Raw genomic sequence first — 18,373 nt, 5'->3', positions numbered from 1 at the left:
CTTCACCACTCTTCTAGATTGAAAGGCTCTGCTCCTGAGGAGGAAAAGTGTGTGACTTCCCCTCTCACCTATATCTGAGGCCTGATCCTACTGTGGGGCAGCAGGTGCCTGAGCCACACTGAAATCCTTCCTGCTGAGGTTCAGGTGAACAGGGTGTGTGTGTGTGTGTGTGTGTGTGTGTGTGTGTGTGTGTGTGAGATGGGGGTGAGTCCATGTGCTTAGACAGTGTGAAAAAGCAATGGTCAGTGTGTGGGTGTGCAGCAGGGACACAGGGAACTCTGAGAAGAGACGATGGGTCCTGTGCACTGGGACTGAAGGGACAAGGCCTAGAATGGCAGGAACACCTGTGGACACAAATGCAGAGAGAGGAAGAGGATGGAGAAGAAGATGCCCAGTGACATAAGGCCAGGAAGTTTCCTGAAGAAGAATCAGGGAGATTTGTGGGGGGAGTCTTCTACACAGCAAAACACTGTAGGAGTCATGTGGGTGGGAGGGAGTCTTCAGAGACACACAGTGGAGCCTACTATTTGCATGACCAGTGTGTCCCAGTTTTCCAGAGACTGTCCAGATTGGAGAACTGAAGCTCTTATTTCCCAAGAAACCCCTCAGGCCCCAGTGACCTAGAATGACTGAGTCGCCCAAATCCCTGCCCACCCTACCCACCAGGCAGTGCACCCTAATGACAGCTCCTTTCCACCTCCACACAGCCCTGGGCCACGGCTCACAGTAGGCAGGCCCCGTTTGACAAAAAAGACCATGTGAGGACCTGGCTCTAACGTCATGTGGAGAGTGGCCGGTGTGAAGTCAAGGTCTGTGGTCTGTCTGCCTTGGACTTTTTATCATAGTCTTGGAGACCTTCAGGGACAAACTTAGGAACCTCCCTCCTCCCCCCCCCCACATCCCAACCTCAGCAGTTTCCAAGTCCTTCCATGAGGCACTGTCATCTGGACCCACTGCCCACATTCCCCTGGGCTGGGGCTGGGAAGGGGGTTGAGCTGGGACAAGGGGAGCCTGGGTCCCCTTCAGCCTGAGGCCTACAGGGCTTCACTGTGGACTCCACCTGTTGATTTTTTGGCTTCTCCCCCAGCTGCGGCAGGACCCGCTGCTGGGGAAGGGGTGAGTGTAGGAGGGGAAACTGGGGGGAGTGCTGAGGGGGGTGTCTCCAGGGTCTTGCTGGTTCCTGTGCTCCAGGTGGTGGGTTTGGGGAGGGCTGGCCAACCTCTGAGAGCAAACTGAGGGCTGGCCCCTGGAGTCCCATGCTGTTGTTCAGTGCCTCCGGTGTGCTGGGGTGTGAGGAAGGGGCTACAGAGCCAACAAACAGAGCCTGTGAGCACAGGAAGCCATCACGGAGCACCTGGCCTAGGCTGCTGAGGGGCCTGGAGTGGGGGCAGGCTGAGGCCAGCCTAGGAGGCCAGCTAGGGGTGGCCTGGGGCAAGGCCAGCAGAGCACGGGGACTAGGCTCGAAGCTGTTGAGAGTCTGGGGAGGCCGTAGCAGGTGTCCCCTGCTTGGGGACAAATCCCTTCTCCTTTGAAGCAACTCCAAGTAAGGGACAACCTTGGTGAACTTGGGATACTGGTTTCCTGTCAGGAGGCCTTGGTCCTAGGTCTACCATGGCATTCATGAGCTTTGGGGATTATCTGTTCTGCCCTCTGAGTCTTAGTGTGGCCAACTATATAATGAGATGATTGGAATAAACAATCCTGAACAATTCTTCCAGAGTTTATAGTCCATAATACCATAACGTTGCTGAGAGCTAAGGATTGTTTTTTGGCTACAGAGAATTTCTTGAGTGTTAGTTGGATGTATTCTCTGGCTTGACTCGCAGCATCAATAGAGGGAATTATTTATCTATTTATTGACTTATGTATTTATTGGCAGTGGGGGTTTAATCCAGGGATGCTCTACCACTGAGCTACATCCCCATCCCTTTTTATTTTTTCATTTTGAGATAGGGTCTCACTGTAGAGCCTTGATAAATTGATGAGACTGGCCTCAAACTTGCGATCCTCCTGTCTCAGCCTCCTGAGATGCTGGGATTATAGGCATGGGAATCTACCTTCCTATAGGTATAGGACACAGACTCTCTCCTTAAAGAATAATGTTATCTTAAAAAAATACTATATATTAGGCCAGGCACAGTGGTGCATATCTGTAATCCCAGCTGCTCAGAAGACTGAGGCAGAAGGATCCCAAGTTCAAGACTGGCCTGGGCAAAGCAGTGAGACTGTGGTGGTACAGTGCTTGTCTAGCATGTATAAGGCCCTTGGTTCCATCCACAGAATGGAAAAAGAAGCCATTAGCTACACAGTAACTATTTACATGGGCTAGAAGTTTCACTGATGTGGTCTCATTGGGGAATTTTCTTCCAAATTCTATAAAATGAGTATGATTATTATTGCTATTCTAGAGACAAAGAAACTGTCACTAACGGGTGTTGAGTGACTTGCCTAGGTGTGCTGGTTGAGGAAGTGGAAACCACAATTGTACCTACCTCAACCAGACTCCAAAGGCAGCACTGTGAATCATGACTCCAAATGGCTTCTCTGGCCGATGAGGAAGCAGTAACTATCCACATTCGCTATGGTGGACTTTCCCACTCAGTAGCTCTGTTCAGCTTTACAATAGGCCTGTGCACCTGCCAAGATTATCCCCACTTTCCAGATGCGGACACTGAGGAGCAGCGAGTGAAAAGCCCAGCTGCCCTCTCCCTATGTCTCCTGTGCATCGGGATACTGCTATATTCCCTCCACCCCACCGTGCCCACGTGGCTCACACAGAAAGCCAGCAGCACTCCTAAAGTACCTGGGAAGTGCTTGTCTTGTCACCTACCCCCTAGGCTACAGGTGGCCCAGAGCATTTCATGCTTCACTCTGGACTGAGGGTCCACAGTCTTCCCTTTTCTTCCTACCCCAGGGGTTTATTGAGCACCTACTATATTCCAGGCATTGTGGTGGTGTTTCCATGAGTTATTCCCTTAAGTTCCACAGTCACTCTGTGATGTCATTCAGACCTTAATTTTGTGGATGAGAGACCTGAGGCTCAGGAGCTTCTGTGGATCCCCTAAGTCTCCTGGCCTCCTTCTGTCCCAGGCCCTAGGGCAGGAGCTAAAGAGCCCTTGGGGGCCTGTTCTTATAGCTCTGTCCCCTTAAGAGGACTCATTCCAGGAAGTGACTGGCCAGAGTCAGATCTTCCTTTCAGCTCCTGGAAGTGAGTCCGGGGTGAGCGGTCTCACAGTGACCTCTGTCCCTGTCTCTATCACCCACAGCTCCCGTTCCCCATTCTCCTGGAGCTGGGCTCAGGTCTCGGGTGGAGGGCCCTTTGGGACACTGATCTTCAAGTGCTCATGTGCCACCAGGGCCTCATCTCATAGGTACTGTTCTAAGCTCTTGACCCAAATTACCTGATTTCCTATTCTGTGTAACGCAGCAAAGCAGATGCTGTTATTATCATCATTCCCATTTTCCAGATAAGGAAGTTGAGAGGCAGCCAGGTTCTCTGGATTGCCAGAGGCTACACAACCAGCAAGTGGTAGAAGCAGGATTCACACAGTGAGGGAGCCTGCTGCGCACAGGCCCTGGCCTCATCCAGTCACATTTGTACTCATAGTTAAAGGTCCTTAAGAGCCATCCTCAAGGAGTGTGCCCTTGACTGGAGGCAAGAGGAAGTGATTGAGGGGCTTACCTAGGAGGGACATAGTCTACTTTGCTTGTGACATCAATCCACCTGGCTACAGGGAGAAGGGGGCCTTGGAGGTACCAATGAGAAGCAGGAACGCTGGTGGGAAGACTGGGGCTGCTGCAGTCTCTGGGAGGAAGCCTGGTTCAAGGCAGTGATGATGGTGGTGGACATACAGGGCAGAGATGGAGACATTGTGGCCATGACAGCAAGGTCCCTGGTGTTCCTCACACTTCCCTAGAGGAAAGGAGCATCCACCCTCAAGAACAGGAACCCTCTGCTCAATTATGTGCCTAGAGGGACATGCTTTTCCAGTTGGCACTAGGCACCTTGTGGGCCAGCTTGGTGGTTTGACTGGACAGCCAACTGAGGCAGAGGACAGTCGCCTAGGAGGGCCTAGGGAAGGGAGGGTCCCAATGTGGACCTCCTCTCCTCCTTCCTGCTCCCCACTGTTTCCTGGTGTCCCACCAAAGTGAGTCACCAGGGATGCAACAGTGTCCCCATGTGACAATAGGGGACATGCAACAGACCTAAAGGTGTGGGGAAAGAGAAGTCTAGAAGGTTGGACAAGATACTCTCCCCAGTGGCTATGGCTGGGTATTGGTAGAGTGGAGGAAGAGAAGTAGATTTTGGCCTTATGCCCTGAGGCATTCTGTGGGCATTCTTACAAAGAATGTGTCTCATTGAAAGAAAAATAGAAATGTTTTGAAAAGGAATAAACCTCTCTCTTTGGTGGGGAGTGTGGATTTCAGTTAAGATTTCAGACAGCAAATTGAGGGGCTGGGATAATGGATGAGTGACATTTCCACCCCCTCTCGTGAAAAAGGCCAAGGCCATGTCCTCAGGCTGGCTATCCCCACAGCTCAGCTTCATAACTGACCTGAGCCCTGGGAGGTGACCAAACTCAGCTTCCCTGGGCTCCTCAATTTACCCTGATCCCATCAGCCTCCTGGAGCCAAGCAGAGTGTGCACAAAAGGGATCTCAAGGTGTAGGCCTTTGCTGAGGCTCTGAGAATCAGTGACAAGTTGAATGGTATGATAAGTTAATTGAAGCTATCCCTTATGTATGTGATACTAGGGCAGAGGAAGAGGAAATTACATGGGACCAGGAAATTACATGGGACACCTTGACCTCCTTGAAGAAACAGGCCAGTTGCTCCCTGTGCCTGCCTCAGTTTCCCCATCTAAGGAGGCCGGAAGACATGGTCTCTTTAGGCAGTGCCAGCACTAACATTCCAGGAGTATCTGATTAAAATACTATTAATATTAAAATATTAATACATCCCCTGTGTATTAATCTTCTTGTCAAGTTTTAATTAATGGCTGATGGAGTCAGAGCAGGCACCAGCTGCCCCTCCCCTGCTGGGAGGCAGGGGACACCCACAGGATGCTTGACCTGATTATCACCCCTATGTGGCCTTTATCCCATACCCCCACCTCTCCACCTCAGACCTCTCCTCAAAGCTCAATGTTTTTTTCTACTATGCTATATCACCTAGGGTTTGAGGGATTGTGTGTGTGTGTGTGTGTGCGCGCACTTGGTTTGTGGAAAAGGGTATAACCTTCATCTCAACTCAAGCTACTAACTAGTTCTATGATCTTTTTTTATAACTTAACTTCCCTGAGCTTTAATTTCCTCTCCCATCAAATGGGAAGAGCATTTGGCCTCAAGTAAATAAAATAAAAGGCTTACATAATAAGCTCATTAACTATCCCACAGAAGAAGTCCTCCATGAGGGTGTTTCAATAGTTGGTTTATTCAGAACCCAGGAGGCCAGTTACCTCCATCATTCTGTTCTTGACTTCTGTGCTCAAGCCTGTCTCCTCATACTCATAAGGTGGCTAATCCGCTCCCAGGATGGCACTCTCATTCAATAAGACCCCAAGAGAGGAAGAAGTCATGGATTTGCTTTGGGTCACTTTTTCAGAACAAAGTGACCTTGCCCAGTACATTCCAGCAGCTTTCTGTTAATGCCTCTCACTGTACAGAATTGTCACATGCCAAACTGAAGCCAACCACGTGACAAAGAATTTACAATTATCATGGCTGACTCAAATCAGTACTACCCATTAGAATTTCCTGGTATGCTTTTAAAAACAATACCAGTGCTCAGACTGCTCTCCTGGACCAATTTAATCTCTGGAAATAAGGCCCAATTACTACTATTTTAAAAACCTTTGCAAGTGAGTCAAATATGCAGCCAGGGGAATGAACCACTGGCTGAGACTTACCAAGATCAAGCCCCCATAGTGCAGCCTCCCACATGCTGGCTGCTCAGAAGTGGATGAACAGATTGGGGTCTGAAAGGGAAGAGGAAGTGGTGATGAATGGTTAGCTAGTCCATATCCACACAGCTCATGCTCCCATGTTATCACCAGAAGTAGGGTTGAAATTTGTGGAAATAGGTATCCTCCAGAGGTATCTCTTCCCAGGACTGGCCCTGCCTTTGAAATGGAAGACTCTGGCTACCCTAAGCAGTTATTTCTAAATTTGGCCACATGTCATATTCTCCTGACGTGCTTGTTAAAGTCATGGTCCCTGGGCTAGGGTGTGGTTCAGTGGAAGAGCACTTGCCTGGCATGCATGAGGCTCAGGGTTCCATCCCCAGAACTCCCAATGAAACAAAAAAATATTAGTTCTTTCTGGCCTACATATCATAGAGCCCCAAAACACACACACACACACACACACACACACACACACACACACACACAAATTGTTCAAGTGGGTCTTAGGCAGCCGACACATAGTGATGTTTTGAATTCACTGCTTCACAAATGTCCCTCATGGCCTTGAAATGGCCCTGGAACTCCATCATCAGGTCTGCTTTCCTAAGTCAGCATTTCTATTACCAACTCCCTGCCCCTAATTAACTTGCCACATTCTTAATTTTTAAGGAAAGATAGTTGGAAAGATGCTGTGCCTCTCTTGCCTTTAGTTCTTTTTCTTAAAACGAGGGTAATAATGGTTGCTTCATTTGTAATTGCAAAGGGCCCATGAAACAGCGGAAAGTAGTTTGTCACCAGAACATGCAAAGGGCAGGTGAGAAAATACCTGTGTACTGGGAGACTGGAGGTCCATACTCCAGTTTTGTCTCCAGGTCACCTGGGGTCAGACCTGTCTGTTCTCCCAACCCCTAATCCCCTATGGAAATTTTACTGACTCATGAAGGGCTTGGTCTGTGGGTGGAGTCTTCTCTTTTGTGGCATTCTTAGTGACAAGAAGCCCCTCCTCTGCAGAAATCTCTTGGCACTTTAGCAAGTCGCCTTGCCCTGATGGGTAGGACAGAAGTCATCCGGGTTTCACAAGCAAGGGCAGAGGGGAAAGGCTGGACTGGGGAGTTCTTCTCAGGGGAGAAAGGCTGGGAAGGTGGTGGGGTCCAGGATGAGGGCTATTTCCAAAGACCCACGTCCCACACCTCGGGATTTCTGCTAAGAGTCTGCAGGACCCTTAGCTTCATCCACTGGCATTCCCAATGACCCTGCTCCAGAGGAAGAGTTTTTTCTCCTTGTCTCCATGTGATCTATTGAACACCTACTATGTGCCAAGTTTTTGAGGGGTTCACTAGGTCTATGGATCCCAGCCATAGCCCCCAGGCACTGCAGCCCCCCTCAAGTCCCTGGATCTCCCATTTTCCCACTTCTCTTTGCTCTACATCTGGCTCTGGGTCAAATGTGGATCTCTTTTCAGCCTGAGAGCATCCATCTGTAGAGCCAGAGCCGGAGCCAGAGGCAGTCCAACAAGGAGCTCATCCACCAGCTGAGTCCAGGCAGGGGCTGGAAAAGACCACAGGATGTCAGAACACCCAGGATGCTGAATGAAGAGAGGAGCTTCTGGATCTTCTGGCCAGGAGGTTGGTTCTGGCCCAAACATCCAAGGAGTGGGAGGATCCAAGATGGAGCATGAGGACCCCTGAGTCTAGTTTTCAGAGGACCAATAACGCTTTGTGTGACCTCAAACATTCCCTGCGTCTCTCTGGGCCTCAGTTTCCTCATCTGTAGCATGAGTAAGTTGAATTCAAATGCCAGAGTCATGGAATCTCAGGGTCGAAAGTACCTTTCGAGGTCATCTAGCTGCAGCCTCCACCCAGGGGTCAGTGGAGCTCTGCTGGCACACCTTTACTGATGGGAGGCTCCTTCCTTCCACTGTCATTCGGAGATCAGTCATTCCAAGTGGTCTTCCTGTGGCTTCCACCAACAGGTTCAAACTAGTTCTGTCTCCTGTGGCTACACATGGCCTGTGCCCTGTGACAGCCCTTCAGATGGCTCCATCCCAAGTTGACTTTATTCCAAGCCAAATGGTCCCTTCTGCCCAGACTGTTCTCACAGAGCCTGCTCTGTGGTCCCTCACTGGTTGAGGCCTGTCACTGGACAAAGTCTCCCAGGTATGGTCTTGGCAAGGACTCAGGGGGCCAGAACATCACCTTGCTCCTTCCAGACACAATAGGTCTTACAGCTTGTCACCTTTTAGTTTCTAGTTGTAGTTGGACACAATACCTTTATTTTTATTTATTTACTTTTATGTGGTGCTGAGATTGGACCCAGCGCCTCGCACGTGCTAGGCGAGTGCTCTACCGCTGAGCCACAACCCCAGCCCCAGCTTGTCATCTTTTGGGGGGGTCTCTTTGGGGTTCTCTTCTAGCTTAATAGTTCCACAGAGAATGGTTTTCTGATTTCTGTCTGTTATCCCAGTGCCTGGTTTAGGTATTTGTTCAGACCTGTATTTGGAATGTAAGTAACTCCTGGTTCAAACCCTGGCACAACAACAACAATAACAACAAAAAGACACCTATGAGAGATGGAGACCTGTAGGTGCATGTGTGAGCACACGTGTACGTGTGCATATGCTTGCCCCCAGAGGCAGCCTGAACTGCACGTGTGTACTGGGCCATGGAAGGCCCCAGACTACCCAGATACATCCAGGCAGGTCCAATACCTGCATTCCTGCTATATTTGTCACACAGTGAGGACCTGGAATAGGGGCCTGGTAACACTGGTGCTCATCAGTTCCCAAGTCCTGAAGAGGCTGGTATCTATATATGCAGCCTGGGGACCCAGAGTGTCCCTTGCAATTCTATGTGAGACTTGCCCATGTTGTTTATGTCTTGAAGAGGTGGCTGTGTCCCATCTGTTGGCAGGAGTGACATGGAGATGTGTCTGAAGCTGTAGGGAATGACTGTGCCCGTCAATCAGCAGGCGTGTTCCTGGCTGGGAAGAGGAGCTTCCCGCACCCACAATACAGCTGTCTGTATTGTGGGTGCGGGAAGCTGCCCTGGCAGGCGACTGTGGGATCCTGTCCATGCCTGCTGTGATGTGGCTCATTGATGTGTGTCTGTGTATGTGTGTCCTTGTGCCACTTAGCTGTCATCAGCCCCAGTCACAAGGGAAGTCAGCCTTGCCAGAACTCAAGGTCATAAGTAGGACACTTCAATTATTCCTATGTCATTGGTCTGGGTCCCAGTGGAGAGGACAGACACAGGCTTCAGGGCTGGCTGTAGATAGTGTGTGCCAGAGAAGAATAGGGCAGATGGAGGGGAGAAGAGGGAGGGCCATCTTGAGCAGAGGGAGCCAACCGAGGCTGTCCAGGCACACAGTCACAGATGGGGCATTCTCAGAGCCAAGTGACACAGTTGCTGGAGTGGCAGGTGCAAGTGTGGGTCTAGGAGTCAGATAGTCCTGGTTCTGCTGCTTCCTGGCAACTTGGCGCTTTTCTCATCTGTGAAATGGGGTGCCTGGGCAAAAGTGTGGCCTGTGGTACATGTCAAGAAATCCAAAGCTCCTTCCTGCCTGTCCCTTTCTCTGTGGCTCTCTGAGAGTGGCAGAGGCTGGCTGGCCACTCTTTTGGGGACCGCTACCATGCTTGTCTGCATTCTAGTCCAGAGTTTTTATTCTCCTGGCTTGGTCCCCTTCACTGGGAAGCCTCATTGACATAGAATGAAGGAAGGGACCAGAGTCTCTGTGACCCCTTTGTCATTTGGCTCACACTTGGGGATCACTGTCATTCCCCACATGTAAGATCTTTCTAGAAACCCAGCCAAGAAAGGCTCTTTCTTCTTCCATCCCTTCCCCAGAGGGGAGAATTAGTGTTAGAACCAATGAAGAAAATGAGGCTGTGTTCAGTGACTTCTCTCAGGTCACACAGCTGTGGGACAGACACAGGATTCGAATCCACCTGCCCACACCCATTGTCCCTGGCCACGACACACTGACTACTTAGGATTCCCAAAACACTCCCAGTGTTTTCCTGCTACTGTTTTTTCCTCACTCCAATTCTTTAGCCTGGAAAGTTTGTTCACCCAGTGCTGCCCTGAACCCCCCACTTCCACCCCTTCTCACCTCCTGGGCCTGTGCAGATCCTCCTTATTCTTCACCTCTTCTGATTCCCGGAATCTGGGGGGCTTTCTGGGCTCCCAGAGAGCTTCGCTCCTCTCTTGTGGCACTAGACTCCATGCCCACAGAACAAGATGAATCTTGAAGATCATTGAGTCAAACTGTTTGTGCTCAGAAAAGAAACCCAGGAGAGCCAGGGAAAAGATGGGGCTCATGTATACACTTGCTCTTCTCCCCAACCCTCTGACCACTGTTTCAGTCTCTTCCAAAGACTGTTGAAGGCCCTCAGGCCTCTAGGACCCCCTCCCTCCTCTGCCTCTCTTCCCCCCACCTCCCCTTCTCTCACCTCTTCAGCTCTCCTTTTCTTTTCCTACCCCTTCCTTTCTTCTTTCTCTCCTCATTGGAAGTTCATCTATGACCAAGGCCTTAAGGAAAGTATTTCAAGGGTTGGGGGTACTAGGGATGAAACCCAGAGTTTCTGTACATCTGAGCTATATCTCCAGTTCTTTTTACTATTTATTTATTGATTTATTTGTTTGTTTGTTTGTTTATTTATTTATTTATTTATTTATTTATATCTGGGGATGGGGACTCTCTAAATTGCTGAGGCTGGCCTCAAACTTGTGATCCTCCTGCCTAAGCCTCCTGAGTTGCTAATGAGATTTTGAAGCCCACCAACATTTGGCCTCCAGCCAAGATAAATTAGAACAGAGCTTCTGGGCCTAGGGCCCAGGTAATGACATTTTTATAAGCTCTCCAGGTGATTCCAATGTGAAGCCAGGATTGAGAATCTCCTCTTTGGGGAAACTTTATAAGGATAGACCCTGAAGGTATGTTCAAGTCACCTACCATAGCTTTTGCCTTAAATGTCTGTCCCCCTATCAAGCTTTGGGGCTTGCTGATCATCTTTAAAAGTCTGGCTGATGAGTGTATGGGGTACCTCCCAGCCCTGAGAGGTCAGCTTTGCCCCCCTCTTCCCTCCCTTCCTTCCACCTGCCCCTCTTTGAAGGAGGCCGGATGCTGATGCAGAAGAGGCGAAGGGGCTGAGAGCACAGCTGGGATTCCAATCACCTCCAACCACAAAAATCCATGACAAGCCATCTCTTCCCCCCTCCCCCCAAGCAAGGCTGTACAGAAGCACCCCACTTCCTGAAAGCAGCCCAGAGTCCCCAAGTTGATACAGGGAAAGGGGCTCTGCATGTGGATATTAAGGAGAAGAGGAGGGAACCCCCAGCTGTCCCTTGTTTGGGGGATGTGTGGGAAGCTCTCTGTGTCCCTTGAATCTGATCAGCCCCTAAGTTCACACAGCCTCTATGGCCAAGGAAAGGAAGGCATATGGGGCCATGAGGGAAGGTGGGTTTCTTCACTGTGGGACAATGTCACCCTTCCATCTAAAACAGGACTTCCTGAGAGCAGATCCAGTTGAACCGGTTCCCTTCCTCTTGCCAAGATGGAACTGGGTATCTATCATGAGTGCAGGCTTTCTCTTCCAGGAACATTCCTCCACCAGCCTCCTTTCCTTACCTTGGCTAGGCAAATCCAGATGGAAAACTAGAAAGTTCCATCTGATGCTGCTGGGTCAACAAGTGTGGAGAGCAAGGAAGGCCTGAGAAATGAGGATCACCCTTTGACGTGACTCTTGGCCCAGGAAGATCTTGCAAAGCCAAGGGCTGCCTGGATTGGAGACTGGAGAAACCCCAGTTTATCCAGGGTCTGCTCAGAGCCTGGAAGGAAATGCACAGGCCAGGCCTGATCTGGGCTTTAGGAAGATTCCTGGGGCCTCAATGGGCAAGCTGTGGCCAGAGGGATGAAGCAGGGGCAACAGAAGGTGACAGGCAGATTCATATCTTTATCCTGAAAGCCGCTGGGAGGTACGGACGTGTAGGTGCTCCTGGACTTACAAAGGCCAGGTCCCAATAAACACACTGTAAGTGGAAAAGAATCCTAAGGCAAATATGCACTCACTGTGCCTCCAGAACATTGTGGCTTAGCAACACAGCACACTGTAGAGCATCAGTTGTTTCCTCTCATGATCGTGTGACTGAGAGAGGCTTCTGTTCACTGGCCCTGCCCAGCATCATGAAGGTTATTGTATTGCATACCACCATCCCAGAAAAGATCATAATTTGAAGTGCAGTTTCTACCAAATATGTATCAGGTTTGCACCATCATAAAGCCAAAATATGCATTAGTTGAATCATTATAAGTTGGGAACTATCTGAACCTGAAGGATAGTACGTAACTATCCTTCAGGTTAGGATAGTTACGTACTATCCTAACCTGAGATGACAAATTGGAGATATATGTCTGGGTGTGGTGGTGCCCATCTGTAATCTCAGTGACATGGAAGGCTGATGTAGGTGGATTGCAAGTTTAAACCCAGTCTCAGCAACTTAGTGAGACCTGGTCTCTAAATATAAAAAATAAAAAGGGGTCAGGGATGTGGTTCAATCCCTGGTCCCATATTATCTATCTATCTATACCAATCTATCTATCTATATCTATCTATCTATCTTTCTTTCTATCTATCTATCTATCTATATCTATCTCTCTCTCTCTCTCTCTCTCTATATATATATATATATATATATATATATATAGATAGATAGATAGATAGATAGATAGATATAGATATATGTATGTATGCATATATATATATATATATATATACATACATACACACACACATTATTTTTGCCTTCATGGTTTTCTTGGTTGGAGGCTGGCTTGGGGTATGAAGAGTTGAAGACCCGAAGATGAAGGACTATCTTCAGACTAGCAGAAAGGTCTCAGTTCATAAGGTTGGTGAGACAGCCATGAAAGACCTAGAATTTTTTTTTTTTTTGTAGCAGAGATTGTACCCAGGGGTTCTTAACCACTGAACCACATCCCCAAAACTTATTTTTTTTTATTTTTAAATTTTGAGACAGTTTCACTAAGTTGATGAAGTTGCCCTTGAACTTTAGATCTTCCTGCCTCAGCCTCCTGAGCCATTGCACCTGGCTTAATGAACCAGTTTGAATGTCAAGGTGAGGAAGACTTGGCAATCTTTTGAATATTTATGGCACAGTTTCACTTGCTCACTTAACATGTTCTAATGGCTCCCAGCATTCTTAGGATGCAGGCGAAATTCCTTCCAATAGCCAGTAAGGCCTAGGTGCTCAGGTGCCTAGTGATTTCTGCAGGCTCATCTCTTACCAGGTAAGACCCTATCCCCCAATTTATAGCTTTGCCTCTCCATATCCAGAGCATGATGTGATCAAGTTTCTCAATTGCTGAATGTTCTCTTTTACTTCTGGCCTTTGTACATACTCTCAGCTCTGTGAGAGGACTTCACTGATCCACATACAGGATTTGATTAATGGCTTCCTTCCTTCCATTCCTTAATTCCTTCCTTTCCTCTTTTCTTTTTGGTAATGGGAATTGAACTCAGGGATACTCTACCACTAAACTACATCCCAAGTCCTTTGTATTTTGTATTTTAAGACAAGAGTCTCACTAAGTTGCTGAGGCTGGTCTCAAACTTGCAATCCTCCTGACTCAGCCTCCTGAGTCACTGAGATTACATACATTAACCATTGTGCCTGGCCTGATACTCCTCTTCTGGGTTCCCTCAGCCCCTGGGATTACACCCATCTCAACTTCTTGTCAACTGATCAGTGATTTTTCTGCTTACTTATTAGATGAGACTATAAACTGAAGTGGGTGCAGGGATTGTGACTTGCTCACTGCTGTCCCCCATCTCCTCAGGCAGTACCTGGTACCACCTGTTCATATATGTTGAAGGGACAAAGTAAGGCGAGGGATATCAAATATGATGTCCAGCTGTTGGGTGGTGACATTATTCCTAGAGTCCAAGAATGAATTGTGTTTTAGGAGTGTGGCTGTGGGGAAGGGGAAAGAAGAGCTTTGCTTTAGAACCAGTTGAGCTGGAGATTTCTGAGGGTCACCCTGGAGGACACGTGCAGGAGGCTGTCCACTCTGTGGGCCAGGAGCTCAAAAGGAGCAGTTTGGACTGGAAAGGTCTGCCGAGAGGTGTAAGCTAAAACTGTGGGAATGAATTTGAAACTTGGTGTTTTTGATTCCTAAGTCAACATCCAGCCAAGAACCAGTGTATTTAGAAACACTGGTGGCCAAGGACGTGACAGGAAGAGATGGAGGGAGGAAGTGGGAGGTGGTGCCTTCTTTGTGTGGGGTTCAGGGGGATCCTTCCTCTGGAACTGCCCCAGCTGTCACACATCTCTGTGGAGAGAGAGGCCCCGGCTGGGGAGGTGGCTTGGGAAGGAAGGCTGGACAAAGTAGAGGTCCTGCTGGCCTCTCTCTGTAGTCCCCACCCCTCCAGGTGCTCCCAGTTCTCCCTGGGGCCTTCCCCTGGCTGGAGACATGGAACCTGGTTGGCGTTGTGCTCCCCCATCTCCACGGGTTCCTAACACCCCTTTCCCTCCTGCCTCTCCCCTGCCCTAAGCCAGCCTTGGTAACGCAATGCACCTTCTTTTTTCTCAGGCTGGCCAGGGACCATGCCAAGCGCTGTGCTTCCTGGCCTGGGGTGACTCAGGCTTCCCTCCCCAGATCCCCCACCCTCAGCCCTGGAGTCACGCCATATGCTGAGCAACAGAGGAGCTGAGGGCCGTGCAGACCCACAAGCTGGAGCGCCATGGAGGCAAGCCCAGGCCCCAACTCCTGATGCCAGTCAGGTGGCATCCAGTGAGGGGTCCAAGGAGCAGGGTCAGAGCTAGAGGTACTGCGGACAAACTGTCAAGACTGGGGACTGCTAGGAGCCCTGGCAGGCTAACATCAGCACAACATGACCATGCCTCACAAACCAAGGAGTCCATAAGTACGTATTATTTTGCAAGGTCAAGGTCATTTTGCAGCAGGCCAAGTCTTCTCCTGTCCAGACTCCGAGTTCTCCACTGCAGATGAAGGAGACATTTGAGATCCATGGGCTAACATCAAGTCCTGGTGCCACCTCTCCCTTGCTGGACAACTTGGAGCAAGGAAGTCACTTTGCTTGTGGAAACCTCAGTTTGCTCATCTGTACAATGGGGACAAGAATAATCCCTTCCTCCCAGGGTTGTTGGGAAGATGAGATGAAGAAGCACATGGGGAGTGCTTTGGAAACAGTCAGGGGCTGTCATAGGAGGGTGTTATATTTATCTACATAGCTTGGATGGAGAAGAAACAGGTGGCTTTTTGCTTCTCTGTCATCTGAGGGCCCATTCCCCAGTTTCTTCCACTTGATACAGTGGGATTTCTTGAGGCCTTGGCCCATGGAGGGTCAGGACTCAGAACACTGGGTTCCTGTGTGGCTGGAGGATTTTCTGCAAGCAGCTGGACTCTTTGGAGCCCCAGAGATGTGTACAAGGAGGGGCAGAGAAAGTGCAATCTTGCTCCTCCACTTCCCCTCCAAACTGCTGTCCGTACTTGTGGCTGACATGATCAAAGCAGAGGTTCACACAAAGGAGAGGCCCAAAGGCCCAGCAAGGCCCTTCCCAGATGTGGCATGGGGAGGGGGTTGCAGAACAAATGTGGCCACAAGGAGGGCTGGTGCGTGTGTGATGGAGAACAGGGCTGGGTGGGAAGGTGCTGGAGTGAGTTCCTTGGTTGCTGAGGGTTTGCTCTTTTCTCTCAGTTGCTGGGAGGCCTTGGTCTTCACCCCTTCCCCTGTGCTCCCTGCAGAGCTGTGCCCGTGGCCCCCACTCAGGCCCAGTAGGAAAGAAGAGCAGGCCACCTACCTGGCTGGCCACAGAGTGCATTAGCAGGCCACCCCCTGAGCAGCTGGCAACACTCCGCCTCCCGAGTGCCCCCTTGCCTCTCGGTGGGATGTGCACCCACAGGGCCCCTCGATTCCTGGGCTGAAAATTGGAGAAGTCTTCTGCTGCCCCTGATGGCACAAGTGTCTGACGTGTCCCATGCCTGGGTTTTGCCGCCCCTTGTGTGCATAAAATGCGGCCTGTGCTAGGGGGCAGGGGTGTCATCCTCCTGGACCAGGACAGGGACTCCTGTGTGGCAGGAGGGCTGTGCCCTGGCCTGGGCTGGCTGGAGAAGAAGGGCTCAGCTCTGCAGCTCTAAGGCCTCCTGCAAGGTAAGATGGGAACAGAAACAGTCGCTTTGTTTTAGAGAAGAGGAAGAAAGATGCTGTCTCTCCTGGGTTCACTCCAGTATCCCAGGAGCTTGTCTGCCAACTCGACCAGTAAATGTGCCTTCCAAACCATGCCCAGTCCAGCCCACCCTATGCCCCACTTCCCATCCTTGGTGGAGATCTTGGGGAGATGCCTCTGACCATTGTTTCCAGAGACGGCTCCCTCGGGTCAGGCCTAGGACAGGCTGGGGTCCTCAGCCCCCACACCCTATAGGGAGGCACATGCTGTCCCAGAGAAACAGTTCTTCCAGCCTTTGTTCTTGGCTGGGCAGGAAACCACAAGGACACCAGGGCTGGGTGAAAGGCAAGCATTGGGTAGACAGTTTCCTTTTGATTTCCCTTGGGAAGGGTTTTGAATGAGAGGAGACCGAGGTAAGGAGCAGATACTTGGCTCAGGATCATGGCAGAGTTAGAATGGTACCATAACATAGAAGGGACCCTAGAGTTGATTTAGTTACCCTCTTGAATTTTAGGGAATTGGTTTGTCTTGATCAGGGTTGTGTCCTGAAAAATGAGATCTATGCCTGGCACAAAGTAAGTGTTCAATAAATATTTGTTGGGTGTATGACTCTCTCTGCGTTCCAATCTGATTTTCCACTCACATCACCAAAAGCTGACAATTCTCCTGGTGCTCTGGACTGGGAGTTCTGTTATATCCCTCCCTCTGCCCTTCCTTCCTTCCTTCTTCCCCTCCTTCCCTCCCTCTTTTCTTTTCTGTTTCTTGCTCTTTCTTTCTTTCAGCACTGGGGATTGAGCCCAGGGGTGCTCTTCCACTGAGCCACATCCCCAGCACTCTTTATTTTTTATTTTGAGACAGGGCCTCAAAAAAGGTGGCTGAGGCTGTTCTCCAACTTGCAATCCTGCAATCCCCTGTCACAGGCCTATGTTACTATGTCCGACTAGCCACATTACTCTAGCCACATTGCTTTTTAGCTAAAGGATGGCAGGACTTGGTTTCTTTCTTTACAAAATGGAGATGGTTGTTTCCATCTCTAAGTGGTTGAGAGTCATTTTCCTGAGGTACATTTGGGAGTTGTCCTGGTGCATAGTTTAAATATTGTTCTTTCCCCTTTCTTTTCTCTGAGTCTTCTGTTCCATCAGCCTTAGACATTCCTTATTATTTCCTGTAATCCTCACAACAAGCACTATCAGACGTGGTGTTGGCAAGATCCTCATTTTATAGATGTTGAAACTGAGGCCAGATGAGAGCCATTGTGGTCACACAGAATGGGCGAGTCAGGGTCTGAACAGCATTCTGTCTGGTTCCTCGTGTTTTTCTCTGATGTGATACTTGTCCCTTCCCACAGATGATAGCTTCTGTCTGACTCTAGCTTTGGGATGTCAGGCTCTTCTCTATATTTCTAAAGGCCTTGCTTTTTTCAGCTATCTCATGGGAACAATTATCCCACATGCCCCACACTTGATGACAACCAGATTGGATTGACCACTGGTTGCCATCTCTCTGAGTGACTCTTAGACCATGTGCCTTGGACTGCCATCCTCCAGGCATTCTTGGGAAGGTAGCTGAAACCCCCACCCTTTTGTGCTCTTTCCAGGAAATATATCTGAAAGCAAGGGAGTGAGAGGGACATTATTAGAGGGATAACGTTGGGTCAACTGTTGTTTATTAAAACAGCAGTAAATCATTTTAAAAAACTATCAGTAACAAATGACTTTTGACACTGTACAACGGATGAGGACACCCCAGTGCACTGCGGCTCCTGAGGGAGAACTGCTGGTGTTTCTGATTGCTCTTTTGGGAATGTGTAAAGTCCCATGCAAATGGGAGCAATGACTAGCATTGTTCTTATAATTAGGATTGTTATAATTGATTTTAATCTGGGAGGGAGGGTGTCCTGTAAAGATCAACACCAGAGGCTCAGAAGCCAAACCACTTGGGTTAAAATGCCGGCTCAGCCACTTCCTGGCTTTATAACAGCAAGCCAGTTACTTGTTAGCTTGAGAACTCAGTTTATCCACCTGATAAATGGGAATAATAGCAGTATCTACTTACCAGGGTTGTGTGAGAATCAAATGAGATAAGTTAAAAGTGCTTAGCACAGTGGCTAGTTCAATGGTCCACAAACTACAACTGCCGGGCAAGTCTGTTTTGCTGCCTGTGTTTATAAATAAAGTTTTATTGGAAACAGCCATTATTGATTAGCTTACCCATGATCCATGGCTGGTTTGTGCTACAAAAAGAGAGATGAGCGGTTGCAACATTA

At 49.3% G+C, this 18,373-nt stretch overlaps 1 pseudogene; it reads left to right on the top strand.

Annotated features, from left to right (window-relative positions):
- The first annotated feature begins 2,535 nt into the window (after nucleotides 1-2,535).
- LOC144372494 (growth factor receptor-bound protein 14-like) overlaps nucleotides 2,536-18,373 on the top strand; it is a 64,106-nt pseudogene continuing 48,268 nt past the window's right edge.

The sequence above is a fragment of the Ictidomys tridecemlineatus genome, unplaced genomic scaffold (genome assembly GCF_052094955.1).
Source record: "Ictidomys tridecemlineatus isolate mIctTri1 unplaced genomic scaffold, mIctTri1.hap1 Scaffold_110, whole genome shotgun sequence".
NCBI lineage: Eukaryota > Metazoa > Chordata > Mammalia > Rodentia > Sciuridae > Ictidomys > Ictidomys tridecemlineatus.
This window is presented reverse-complemented; position numbering and strand designations above follow the sequence as displayed.